Source organism: Dreissena polymorpha, chromosome 8 (genome assembly GCF_020536995.1).
Source record: "Dreissena polymorpha isolate Duluth1 chromosome 8, UMN_Dpol_1.0, whole genome shotgun sequence".
NCBI lineage: Eukaryota > Metazoa > Mollusca > Bivalvia > Myida > Dreissenidae > Dreissena > Dreissena polymorpha.
In genome coordinates this window covers 74,379,362-74,393,369 of record NC_068362.1, presented here as the reverse complement: position 1 = coordinate 74,393,369, position 14,008 = coordinate 74,379,362, and the positions used below count along the sequence as shown (strand labels likewise).

The 14,008-nt window shown below is 34.0% G+C and overlaps 1 protein-coding gene across 17 annotated transcripts in view; it reads right to left on the bottom strand.

Moving 5' to 3' along the window:
- Window positions 1-13,912, bottom strand: part of LOC127841975 (gamma-adducin-like) — an 89,522-nt gene extending 75,610 nt beyond the window's left edge. For 15 of the 17 annotated variants that reach the window (XM_052371185.1, XM_052371191.1, XM_052371193.1 and 12 more), the window contains exons 1-2: window positions 13,809-13,912; window positions 4,532-4,601 (exon numbers count right to left, since the gene is read on the bottom strand). The gene's annotated coding sequence lies outside the window, so the exon portion shown is untranslated. Of the gene's footprint in view, window positions 1-4,531; window positions 4,602-13,691; window positions 13,712-13,808 lie in introns of those variants that run through there. The other 2 variants (XM_052371187.1, XM_052371188.1) reach the window with 2 other exon arrangements.
- Window positions 13,913-14,008: the final 96 nt, after the last annotated feature.

Genomic DNA, 14,008 nt, shown 5'->3' with positions numbered 1-14,008 from the left:
TGACATTATCCGCATATCCATTACACTCCATTTTCCAATAGCATGGCCAATATAATTATATCCCCCACCATATTCTGATACAGTATGAATTGGAATGCAAGTCTCTCTTCCTTTTACTCTGTAACAGCTGGGAAATGTTCCTCTTGTTTGTAATACAGTGTTTTCAAGAACCCTGACCTCAGCAAAGAATTTCTTTGAACATCTGCTGCTTCACCTCAGCAAACATTACAAGGATACTTGCCTCCAAACAAGATTTATGGGTTCCTATACTTCCACTACTGACATAACATACCATGCATCATTATGCCATCACTGTCTGTACAACCTAATTATTTACATGTTAATTAATAATGCAAAAAATACAAAGTAACAATATAGTTCATTAATATTCAAACAAGGGCTGTTTGTAAAACATGCATGCCCCCCATATGGGCTGTCAGTTGTAGTGGCAGCCATTGTGTGAATACGTTTTTTGTCACAGTGACCTTGACCTTTTACTTAGTGACCTAATTATTCTTGAGTCTCATCAGGACACCATTTTACTGTTTCGAGTCACTGTGACCTTGACCTTTGACCTAGTGACCTGAAAATCAATAGGGGTCATCTGCCAGTCATGATCAATGTACCTATTAAGTTTCATGATCCTAGGCATAAGCATCCTTGAGTTATCATCCAGAAACCATTTTACTGTTTCGAGTCACTGTGACCTTGACCTTTGACCTAGTGAACTGAAAATCAATAGGGGTCATCTGCCAGTCATAATCAATGAATCTTTGATGTTTCATGATCCTAGGCCTTAGCATTCTTGACTTATCATCTGGAAACCATTTTACAATTTCAAGTCACTTTGACCTTGACCTTTGACCTAGTGACCTGAAAATCAATAGGGGTCATCTGCCAGTCATGATCAATGTACCTATTAAGTTTCATGATCCTAGGCCTAAGCGTTCTTGAGTTATCACCCGGAAACCATCTGGTGGACGGACCGACAGACGGACCAACCGACATGTGCAAAACAATTTACCCCCTCTTCTTCGAAGGGGGGCATAACAAAAAGCACTGTTAAATTCAAACTTTTTTCAACATTTTACCATAGCATACTTACACATTAATTACATAATTTCCAATTATAAGAAGTCAAGTGTATTGAATTTGGAGCACACATAATTATGGTACATGTAATCCACCCAGATAGGACAAGAAGATCAAGGCCCATATCATGGGAAAGCCCTGAATTCATGCAGTCTGTCGACCTTGACTGTTGATAAGGATGATACATAAAATACCATGGCAACAGCATGGGTATATTGTTGCAGACTGTAGGGCCAGATATCAGGGGGTAACCAGATAACACATCAGATAATGTTGAGAGATTCCAGGATGGAATTCTGTTGATTTAAAATACATATGGGGACCATCACCCACTGAATAAAAGCATAATTATTACCAAAGTTGTAATACAATGTGGCAGGATTTTTTAATTGATGTCCTAACAAGAACTAAATTAAGTGGTTCCAGCATTACAAATTTAAGTGGTAAGTACTTCAGAGTAGGTCTAATTGAGTTTGAGGCTTAAATCACTCTGTACCATCAGCTTTTTTTATTCACAACTGTCAGAACATCTTGTTAGAGCTCAATTTGTTACCTAAACAAAAAGTGATACACTAACTTGCAAGTGATCTACAATTTTCCAGACGACATGATTATGATTAAATTGTACAGGAAATTCCTGCTATCATAATCAGAATGCAAAACAATCAACTGTTGCACACATTGATCCCCAAGCCGAACTGAAAGGCTGCCTAGACACTTGATTTATAATCTCAACTCACAAGATCATATATGGTGCTGGCAATAAAACGGGAATAAAACCGGTCGTTTCCATCTCTTTTAACTAGCTCGAATACTATTGAATAGGGTGCAGGCAACATTGAAAACTAATACACAGATTAAAATGCTATTAGCAAATGTGGCTTTATGCATTTTGATATAAGCTTACAAACCCATTTAGAAATAGTATCGCATATAATATTATTGAAGTATAATTCATTTTCAGTTTCAAGGGTCCTCTGTTATGTCTTTAGCAGCCAAAAGTTATCATTAACTATAAGTTTACAACATGGTTTCAACAATAAATGCAAAATATCATATTAAATGATCATAAATGAAAAAGAGTGCATCTAAAATTGTACAAAGTTCAAAGAATTTTTATTTGTTTACCTTAAAGTTCTTCATACAATACTTCTTGTATAGGAAGCATGGGTGATTGAGTTTTATCAAACACCAATTCATGACCCAATATTTCACCTGAAGCCTTGCATAACCAACAATAATGGCAACATTAAGGTGGTACATGTAATATGATGGAATGCAAGCATACCACCTCAAGCATCTTGCAGTTACTACCGACTTATCAACATGAGCTTTTTTACTTTACAACATGAGATTTGAGGGCTGATGAGCAGTACTGCAATGCCTATACATTGTACCAGCTGAGAAGATTTCTATCTGCTTATGAAGTCCTCAATTATGTATGCTGGGAAGGTTACAAACAACCAATTTGCAGTAACATATCTTATCATACACACCATGAAACTATATTTTTGCTATGTATGCTTTATTTTTACAACAAAAAATCTGTGGAATTTCAAGCCATGTATTTACATGTTGTTGTTGTTTTTTACTTTCAGCATTAAGACGTATTACATGAAGAAACGGGATGCCTCTTGCTTGGAAACAGTTATTGTGAACTCTTATTACTTTGTAACATGTCACAGGGTGATTTAAGAGAAGATCAAAGAAAGAAATTATGTTTACTGAATTTGGACAACCAGATGTACTTAAAAAGAATATACATGGGTATATACACCTAGTTGAACTAAACATGATTTATTTCTTAAATTCTATAACTAAACTTACTGAGATGCAAATTTAAAAGTATTTATATGGGTGAATTTCCTACTGTTCCATGTGATCTTTCAATTTTGCACTGTCTTCTTTTCTACAAAAATCTCCCTTGCCACTTTGTTTACAGAAGGCCTATTGAAGGACAATTAAAACATGTTGGATGGGGGGAAAATTTAGGTTCTGCAGCAAGAGGACAAAGTGCCAATATTCTGCTAGTGCTACACAACACATTGCAAATCAAGTCAATCTGAGTCAATTTGGTCACAATATGAACATAGATATTAACAATGTGACTGTCTTAAAGCACCTAGATTATACAATTTACATACCAACTTTAAATGATAATCTCAAACAAGAGCTGTCTCCATAGGGTGACATATGCCCCCGATAAACGCTTTGATAGAAGTTATGAGCATTTTTCGAAACCTAAACCCATTTTTTCGAAACCTAAATGCGGACCCTAACTTCAAGGTGAAGGTCAAAGGGGTCGAATTGTGTGTGCGTATGGAAAGGCCTTGTCCATATACACATGCATACCAAATATGAATGTTACATCTGAAGCAACATAGAAGTTATGAGCATTTTTCGAAACCTAAACGCAAAGTGTGCAGACAGACAGACAGACGGACAGTGCGATCACTATATGCCCTCCTTCGGACCATAAAAATGATTTTATAAAAAGTAGGCTAGAAAATTCTATACTACAGTAGCAATTTCACCTAAAGCTGTATGCTGTATACATAATGATCTAACAAAATTCAGCCTCCCAGCATGGGGTGGTAATGTGAACCAGCAATAGTGAGTTCTTCCAAATCAAAATGTAATCACCTCAACAGTGAGTGGTCCAACATTACAACAGGCTGGGCAAAAAACTGAGTTATTCATACTGATATTATTATGCCAGGTTGAATTTATATCTTATTCCAATTTTATTGAAGTATATCCGCAATATCGCATGACGCTCTCTTAATTCAAATGTATCCTGTTATATATTCTTGTATTGTCCCAATTTTTAAGCATAGACTTATAGTTCTGTTCTTCAGCAACTGTTGAGTATTAATATGACAAAAATAAAGGAAGAAGCTATAAATGTATGTTTATTTTTGATATGTGAAGTGTTTTGATTTTTTTATCTTATTTTGTTATTTCTTTTTTTATCTTTTTTTATCTTTATTTACATGCATATGGATGCATTTTTAAGTTTAGGACTTGTACATTATGGACCGGTTCTGGCTGTAAAAACACTGCTAATTGTTTATGCAAAATGACAATTGAGTTTGTATACAAAGTAACATAATTTGCCCAGACAAATTACATAAAGCTTTGTGCAGATATTATGGAATGCATCAAAAGTGAGATGCAGCTGAACAATAATCTGTTCATTTTCCTTGTAAAAATTACAATTCATACAAAACCATGCAACTTGCATGTGGTGTTGTCAGTAACAGAATATTTTTCTTTGAATAGTTTAACAAACAATTCAAAATACATTTTCTTTTCACACAATCTGTTGTTTTTACTGGATCATGAGAAGCAAATAACAATGGCAATCAAAAATGTGATATTCTGTTTCATTTATTTTGTAAAAGTATCAAATCTTGTTTGTTTTTTTTTTACGACTTACTGTGACAGGAGAAAATAATCCAATATCAAGCTCTTCCCCACCGTTACACTCCACTCAAACGAACATCAAACTGTAAGTAAAAGAACAACCACTTTGATTCATGGCAACTTTGTATAGGATATAATAAAAGTTTTTAAAAATTAACAGTACTTCAATAAGCTAAACATAGTGACATATAAGATTAAGTTCTAAATGGGTTCTCATCTTACAACTTCGATATACTAGTTTACTTACTCAGGGTAAGATATGATTGAACACTGTGTCTACATTTATCAAATTGAATTATAATCATACAAATCAAAGTAAAAATATATATATCAGCCAATATTCACTGATCCAAGTTGTCACCTGTTTCTTACCAATGTTATTATACACCACTTGCCTTAGGTTACATCTTTTATAAATAGGAGCAATGGGATGTTTAAATTGTTACCAAATGCCACAAAATCTAACAATTGTGTATTCAAATCTTTCTAGCCATATATCAATCGTGTATTCAAATCTTTCAAGCCATGTATCAATCAACAAACACAGTAAGCCACACAACTTTTCAACCAACGCTTTAAACCAAACCATTGTAATATTCACAATCAACATTACAATTAAGACAGAAGAGCAAATTATAAAACTGTAATTGTTTTATTTCAAATAGTTTTCGATGATAGAGGTTTTAAAAGCTCTTAAAATGTCAGGCAGTTAAACACGAAGATGACTAAAATTGAAGCCTCTGATAAATGTAATAATGATAATTTTAGATTAGGTATTGATTTTATCTTGGGACTTAACAAATAATATTCTAGTTTGGTAAAATCAACAGGTATTTGATTTTAAACTGAGGGGTTTAATTGTCCCCAAACAAGTTGTCACCCCTTTTTTGCTTTGTAAAAAACAATATGTCAGTAATCCCATCACCTTGTTATTTTAATAAATTTAAATAAAATCCTTTATTAATTTACATAAATTGATAATTCTTAACTTCAGTGGTTTCAGTTTTGCACTCTGACTCATATGTCCCCTATGTTAATAAATCAATACGCTTACGTTAGGCCACTTACATTGGACTTGCACTACATGAATTCACAGACTTTTCACATCTCTGGTCATGTTCTTAGAAAAACTTGAGCAATTATTATAAGACAGTTGAATGATTATTGTCATCTCTGATTGCATTTGTGAATAGTGAAATGCTTATATTTAAAATTGTGTAATTATAAATTAGAAGAGAACATGTCAGTTTTCAAGAACACTATTATACATTTATTTGCTTTATATCAATGGTTCATTTGTTTGAGTGATACAAAGTTAATAAATGTAAATGTATTCATTTATATACATTTTATCCTTGTATACATGTTAATCAATTCAAACCACTATCATGTCAATCTGTTACAGACCAGCCATGCTTTAAAACCCAACAATATTCAAAAATTTATTCTTTTCTATTCCCAAAGTTCTCTCACGCAGGATTATTTCTTACACTCAGCGATTTTTGTTCGCCCAATGAGGAAAGTACCAGTACAATAAGCCCGATTGGCAAAAACTGTTCGCAAAAAAAAATGAAATTGGGAAAATTTTCGTCATAAAAGTCTTCATATAAAATGGAAATTGGTGTATTTGATTTTTTTGCTCCCAAATATTTTAAAATTGATAACAAAGTGTTGTTAAGTTGTCAATATTACATTTACTTAGGTTCAAGCCATAGAGCTGCATAGGCAAACTAACTAAATGTTGCTTTTTTTTTAATCGTTCATTTGGGATTTTTTTTACAGCAATTGGGCGATTTGCAGTTTTTTCCTAATTGAAAAAGTGCTATTTTCTGGTACTTTATAAAGAAGGAAAAAATCGCTGTACACTGTAAGTCATTGTGTAACAATATGAGGGTAAGGCAACACACTATTCAGAGTCTGAATGAAAATCAATTTTCAATTAACAATTTCGATCAGTCTGGATGAGGGGGAGTTCTTTTCATATATTCAGATATCACTATCATACTTGTTCATATAGCCGGGTGCTGAATCGCTAACAATGGCTTGCATGATTACAGAAAAAGCAACATCAACCAAACAATAATAACACTTAAACTACGCAATAATAGATATTTATGTTCAATAATAGTAAACAAGAGATGTGTTTGTCAGAAACACAATGCCCCCTATTGTACTGCTTTGTAGCCATATGTTTGACCTTTGACCTTGAAGGATGACCTTGACCTTTCACCACTCAAAATTTGCAGCTCCATGAGAAGTAAGTAAGAGATTGAATAGAGAAATGAAAATTATTTTTATTATTTTTGACCTTTGACCTTGAAGTATGACCTTGACCTTTCACCACTAAAAATGTTCAGCTCCAAGAGATACACATGCATGCCAAATATCAAGTTGCTATCTTCAATATTTAAAAACTTATGGCCAACGTTAAAGTTTTCCGACGGACGGAATATTTGACATTTGACTTTGAAGGATGACCTTCACCTTCACCTTTCACCACTCAAAATGTTCAGCTCCAGGAGATACACATGCATGCCAAATATCAAGTTGCTATCTTCAATAGTGAAAAAGTTATGGCCAATGTTAAAGTTTTCGGACGGACGGACAGACGCCATATATAAGACATTTGAACATGAAGGATGACCTTGACCTTCACCTTTCACCACTCAAAATGTGCAGCTCCATGAGATGCACATGCATGCCAAATATCAAGTTGCTATGTTAAATATTGAAAAAGTAATGACCATTAAGTTTTCGGACGGACGGACTGACATACTGACTTACTGACAGTTCAACTGCTATATGCCACCCTATCGGGGGCATAAAGTACATAATTCAGCAGACCAAATATTTTATCATCTATTTCAGATGCAGTCTTTTTTTAACTGTTGAGGAAAGTGTGGCATGGTCCTACAGATGGTGGCATCAACCACCTATATATAGATTTGGAATCTTGTTTTAGTGTGAGCGCTCACACTAATGTTACCGACCATATTTTGCAAATCAGTATGTGCTTAGAAGCCTTAGGTACGGTATGGAAAGACAACCACTGCCCATTGCAGCAGACCACAAATGCTATATAGAGCGTCTGCTAGGAAAGATAGCCACCACATTTGCCTGTTTATAGTTCACCATTGGTACACTGCAGAGGGTTTATATGACTAATAGTGTTTAACAGCTTGTAGGACAGATTGGCCAGTCTAGTGTTTATCATTGAAATCTGTACATGTTGGCTGCTTTCAGGGAAAACGGGGCTTAATGCATGTCAAATAAGATTAACCTGTGCATACTGATTAGCCTGTGAAATGCGCACAAGCTAATCAAGGACGACATTTTACAACAGCGAACACCTACAGTGCCTTCAGCGCTTTGATTATATTAGCATTGTGATAGTCCATACTCTCTTTTGTAATGAAACATTTCTTGAATTTTATGCTTATAATTAGATATCTTTGTTTGCAAACATTGCTGATTATTTACAAACAAATGCCTCAAACTTTATTTATTTCTGTACATTTTCAGTCTTATTTTCTGAAATAAAGAGTATGGATACATGTAACATTGAGAGGGGAAATTTTAAGTTATTGTATTATGGGGAAAATATACACCATTTGAGCAGGAGAATAAAGGTAAAAAGAAAAGAAAATTACAAGAATCAAAATGCCTTTTGTTGCTGAACACAAATGCATGGAACTTTTTTTTACACGTGCAATTAAACTTCACATTTATAGGGATAAAATAAAGTAAAAGTTAAGAAGTTTTATCATTGTTGTCTTTACTTACTTGATTCTATGTTTGGTAGCAATCATGCTGAAGAATTGGACATTCCTGACAACAAAGCTTTACATGTAGGTATGTACACAATTATTAATGCATGTCTCATAGGCCAGCAATAAAAGTTACAGAATGTGTTTTCACACATTGATGCTACTACAAGCACAAAGCAATTAACATAGAGGCAAGATGTAACTGATCCAGGTTGTGTTATTGATTGGGCTGATCAATACTGATGCAAGATGCATGGCTGTATTGATAAGGTGGTGAGACATCCTCACAAATGTCTACTGGGTCAGACAAGCCAGAATGGAGCAAAAACAGCAACATAAGACTAACGGTGTAATCTAGGTGTTTATCTTTCATAATGCACATGCATATCAAAGCAAAATATTGAATGAAAACACATGTGTTTATCAACATAATTTGTATTAAGAAGTTAAGAAAAATGAATTTCTTAGCAAACTTCATAATGATTCAGTTAAGATGCATCAAATTCAGTTTCAATTCTTAATCTAACTACTTATGAATGGGAAGATGTAAGGAATAAGTAATTTCATATACTTAGTATTCAAAGCAATTTCGCAAAACATAGCACTTCAAAAACTTTTTAAATTCCCGAAAGCTTTTCAATTTCCTTTAATACATTGACGATATTTGTTTTTGAAGAAGCAAGTTATTTCAGCTGTATTCCCATTTCCCTGGGTACTTTTACAACATAAAACTGACATGTGTTTTAATTACCAATGGCACACAAGTTTTGATGCAATGCCTAAAACATTTAAATTTGATTATCAATCACTCTATTGTAAAATTGAAACTCTTAAGTTGAGCTTTCATTTGAATGACCATTATTTTAAAACAGTAACAGTCAGTGTGTCACATAATTATTGTCTTCAATTGGTGATAATTGAAAATTGCCTGTTGAATGATAAAGTAATAGTCTTGACGAGTCCGGATTTTTCTTACATTTTACTTTGGCCCTGAAGTGTTACCATTCACAATTGGTCTCAGGAGACATATGCAAATGCATGAGACTTACTGTCTCTACATGAACCATTGACGTTGTTGTTGACATGGCATTGACTAAACTGCCGGCCTGGCTAACAACTTTGGATCAGGGTATTTTGGGCGGATATTATAGCTGTTATTGGGGCAGATTCTCAATGGCAAAATTTCTTTTTTTTTCCCGAAATCCAGTCCAAATATTCCCAACTGATTGTTTGAATTTTTTATGTTTTTTAAAATCCATTTTACTGATTTGTGTATGTTCGAAATTCACTTATTGCTACCAGTTTTATCTCAGAATTTTGACAATTTATATACAAAACAATTTTTTTCCATAATTTAGAGTACATTGTAACGGTAGTTTCCCTTGGAGGCCTGTCTTGAATATGTATTGTACCCTCTGTTATGATTTACTTTGCATTACAACACGATTTAAAACCAATTGATGTGGTTTGAAAACAATCACACATATCCTATTCTCTCTTTTGAAACTCCAGGCCTAGCACGCACTATGCCAAATACCATAATTACACACCAGAGCTTCTAAACAAGGCATTAAATAGTGAAGACTAGTAACATATCCGTCAGAAAAGCAGTCTTGATGTTTGGCGTCCCAATTCAGACTCTGCATGTTCGAGATTTTATGAAGACCAGTTTTGTTTAAACCATTCTGTTCAATACAGTTTATTCACAAAATTCATCTCAAACAACACATATTTAATACAAATAAACTCATAATCACATCTGTTACTACAATGACGTCATCAAAAACGGTGCACGATCTTATAGGGTACTTCTGTGTGACAATATACGTGAATGTTTACATTATTATTATCTGAAAACCAACATATTTCAGTAGTTATTTGTTAAATAAAAGATAAATCATAAAGCATATTTCACGTTTAGGTATATTGTCTAATGATTTTTCATGAAATATATGCCTTTGAAGTTTAAGGTACACAAACCTATAGGTTTAGAGGCTATACCTGTTTTTCCTCATTTTGTTTGTGTTTGTATTTCTTTTCAACCATACTTACGTTAGCGAAATAAAATTGCATGTGACGTCATCACGGGAGTCGCGTTCTTAATGTAAACAAAATGATCGATATCAAGAGACATTCCGATACACCGTTATCGGAGGATGCATATTTTGGTCGCATTTTTTAGTAGCAAAACGTTGGCGACTGTGTCAAAACTTTTTCTGTTACGACTGCATCACGGTACAAACATTCCACCAAGGGATTTCCTGCGATCTCATTAACCAACGACTCAACAAGAACCCACGACTCAACAATAACCTACCATAAATTGCACTAGAATTATATCACTGGACGACAGGTATCAACTACACTTCAACACCCTTATTTCGAAGTCGTCGGGACCGTTAAAAAAACTTCGGATTAACAATAATTCGAAATAAACATTTGACAGAATACTTCTTTGATTCAGTAGAAATCAAACGTTGTGGAATTCGCATTGTTCGGTTACACGATTACTTAAAAACGTAAACTAGTCAGATAGCATAAAATTTCTACTTGTAACAAACGGAGGTGTAAAACGATTCTTTTTCTTGTTTTTATTTTTCTCTAATTACAAAACATAAAATATAACGAATAGCACACATTATCAGACATACATAAAAATGAATACATTTTCGGAAATTAATTAACAATTTTTTAAATAATACGCGATGTCTCTATGAACACCGGCGTTCGCGCAGACGACAAAGGTGTAATTATCTGCTTTTGACGTGCCATGACAAAGGTGTGAAATTACGGTCAGTATTTTGCAGATTTGACCTTGGATTAAAGATTGATACATAGGTGCGAATTATAGTGTTTGGACCGACAGAATCACTTCAGATTAACAAATTCTTAGATGTTTAACCACAGGAGTTTGAAATTCTATCCATAAAGCTAATCTAATGGCTAAATAAAATTTAAAAAACCTATATAGTATAAAGACTACAGGAATGAAACTCAGCAGACCCCAGACCCGCCGAGTTTCCAGTAAACAAGGGAAATTACTGGAAAAACAGGGTACCTTACATCAACCCATGGTATAATAATCAAAAGGCCGGTGAAAGAAACTACGAACACTGCTTACCGTGAACTACATGTACCTTCCTCTTAATTCACAATCATCAACACTTATCGCTCATCGTCGGATCCATTGCGTGTTGTTGTTGTTTTTTAGGCTAGATTGCACTCTACCGGTACGCAGTTGTTTACCACTATCGACAAAGCGGGGGTTTGGGGGCGGTAGCTCCCAATACTAAGGAAATATATAGGATAAAAAGGATAATTAGGTGTTGCGTTAGGTGTTAGGTACCATGGGTCGATGTAGGGTACCCTGTTGTTCCAGTAATTTCCCTTGTTTACTGGAAAACGGGCGGGTCCGGGGTCTGCTGCGTTTTATTCCTGTAGTCTTTATACTATATAGGGGTATTTTTTTTATTTAGCCATTAGATAAGCTTTATGGATAGAATTTCAAACTCCTGTGGTTTAACGAAGTTTGGATTAACAATGAAATTTTACATTAAGCAAAAAAGAAACAAAATCTGGATCAAAAAATACTTTGAAATACAGTGACTTCGAATTATCGGTGTTTGAAATAACGGTGTTAAAGTGTATAGGTCGTATCCTGGTCTATCGTAAGTTCATGGATTAACAAATAGAACAGTTTTATAAGTAATTATATTTTTATTTTGATAAAATTAATATAATTAAGCATAAATTAAATCCTCACCTGCGTGAATAATAACAAAGAATCAAATTCATTTGTAATCTTGTTTTCCAAATTCAAGTTAACAAACACCTTCCATCAGTATGAACTGCCATTTTGAATTCAAGTTAAGTTCGTGGATGACACATGTAAGGTCATTACTCCAGAACAGCTGATTAGGCCTAATGTAGAAATGGGTGCTTTCTAAACATTTTTAATACATGAATGAAAACAATAAAAAAATACATGTAACTGAACATTGAACATTTATAAAGAACATTATTTAATGAAATATTTAATGTTTCAATAGAGTTGGATTGGCCTGTAAATTTACACAGATAGTTAGCGTGTGGCTATGATATAGTGAAAACATCATTTTTAATGATAAATTATAATCAAAATATAACGAAAAATCAACTTTCTGAAAAAAATTCACTATCAAATAAATATAATATATATATATATATATATATATAATATATTTTAATAAGGTATCCAACTCAAGATCACCCGAAACAGGCATAACTTCATCAAGTGTACAGCGATTTTCACAAACTCGGTCTTATAAATGCAACGCAGAAATGAATTTCCTTGCATTTGCAGAAATCTGGCAAGATATGTACATTTCCAGAAAGTAAATTCATTTCTGCGAACTCATTAAGACTGAGTTCGTGCACAATTGATGATGGTATGGCTGTTCAAAGCGATGCATCTCGCTTTCGGGTCATTTTGAGTTAAATACCTATGATAGTGAAATAATTTTTTTTCAGAAAACTTGATTGTTTATCATTAAAAATGCTTTTTACTTTAATAAATATCATAGCTACACGGTAACCACATGTGTACATTAAATAAAAGGGCATAAGGAACCAGGTACTGTAAAACACTTCTTATTTTACGTTGCCTAAAAAGAATTTTAAAATCGAGTACAAGGCTGTGTACATACAGTGTCAATAGAACCCTGTATATAAACAAAGTGAGCCAAAATCAGTTTTATGTACTTATGTTACGTATGTTTTTTGGCAAAGGAAATTCGTGCATTAAGAAAATGGAGGTAAAATACACTTATGGCCATTATTCAATTTGTTTGCCTGTTTAGAACGCATTTCATTCAAATATTTTGTTCTCAGTTGTAAAAAGATAGTTTGCAATACACAATTCCCGTTTTCGTCTCCAGGATGTCAAAATCTAGCACTTGTAGTTATTCCAAACTGACAATCCACGAACTTACGCTATCCACAAACTTAGACTATGCAACAATATTCCCGTAATGATGTGAAAAGGCCTTGTGGACCATTTTGAGGTGCAAGTTCTTTCTTCAAGACCATCACTCAAGTGTATCAGTAATATATGACAAGTGTATGAACAGGGTATTAGGATTAGATTCAATTCAACTTTACTTTGGCACACATCTGACCGCGGTGCCCCCACCCATTACTAAATTCGAGTCAACATAAACAAGCGACAGTTCCCGAATCATCCATCCAGACTTATGGAACTTGTATCGTCATCAATTAAAACATTGGTCTTCGCAGAATAATCTGTGCAAACCAACAGACCAAATTTTCTGGCTAACCAGGAGTCAGTGATCATTCAGACATTTATAAGACTTGCAGCCTATCTAATCTGACTCGACAGAAATGATGTGTGCGCGTGCATAAATTTACCAAATAAATTCGCTGGCTACGTCTGAAATACAGGCTATTATTCGCAATTTACTAAAAGTAAAAACATTAATTATTGAAAGTTAATAAACAATTATAGCAAATTAGTGAAACAGTTACTGTTGAATTTCCCGGATGTCCTGCAATTTGGTTAAAATCCACTCTCACCACAGATGACCCAGATCCAGCGCAGGAGTGAATGATATGCAAATGAGTGATACACACTTCCAAAAATAGCGAGATGGCTGTTCCGGTTCTTGGTTTTACAAATCACAGTTATGACATTTTCTGTTTTATTACATAACATGCATACTGCTGAA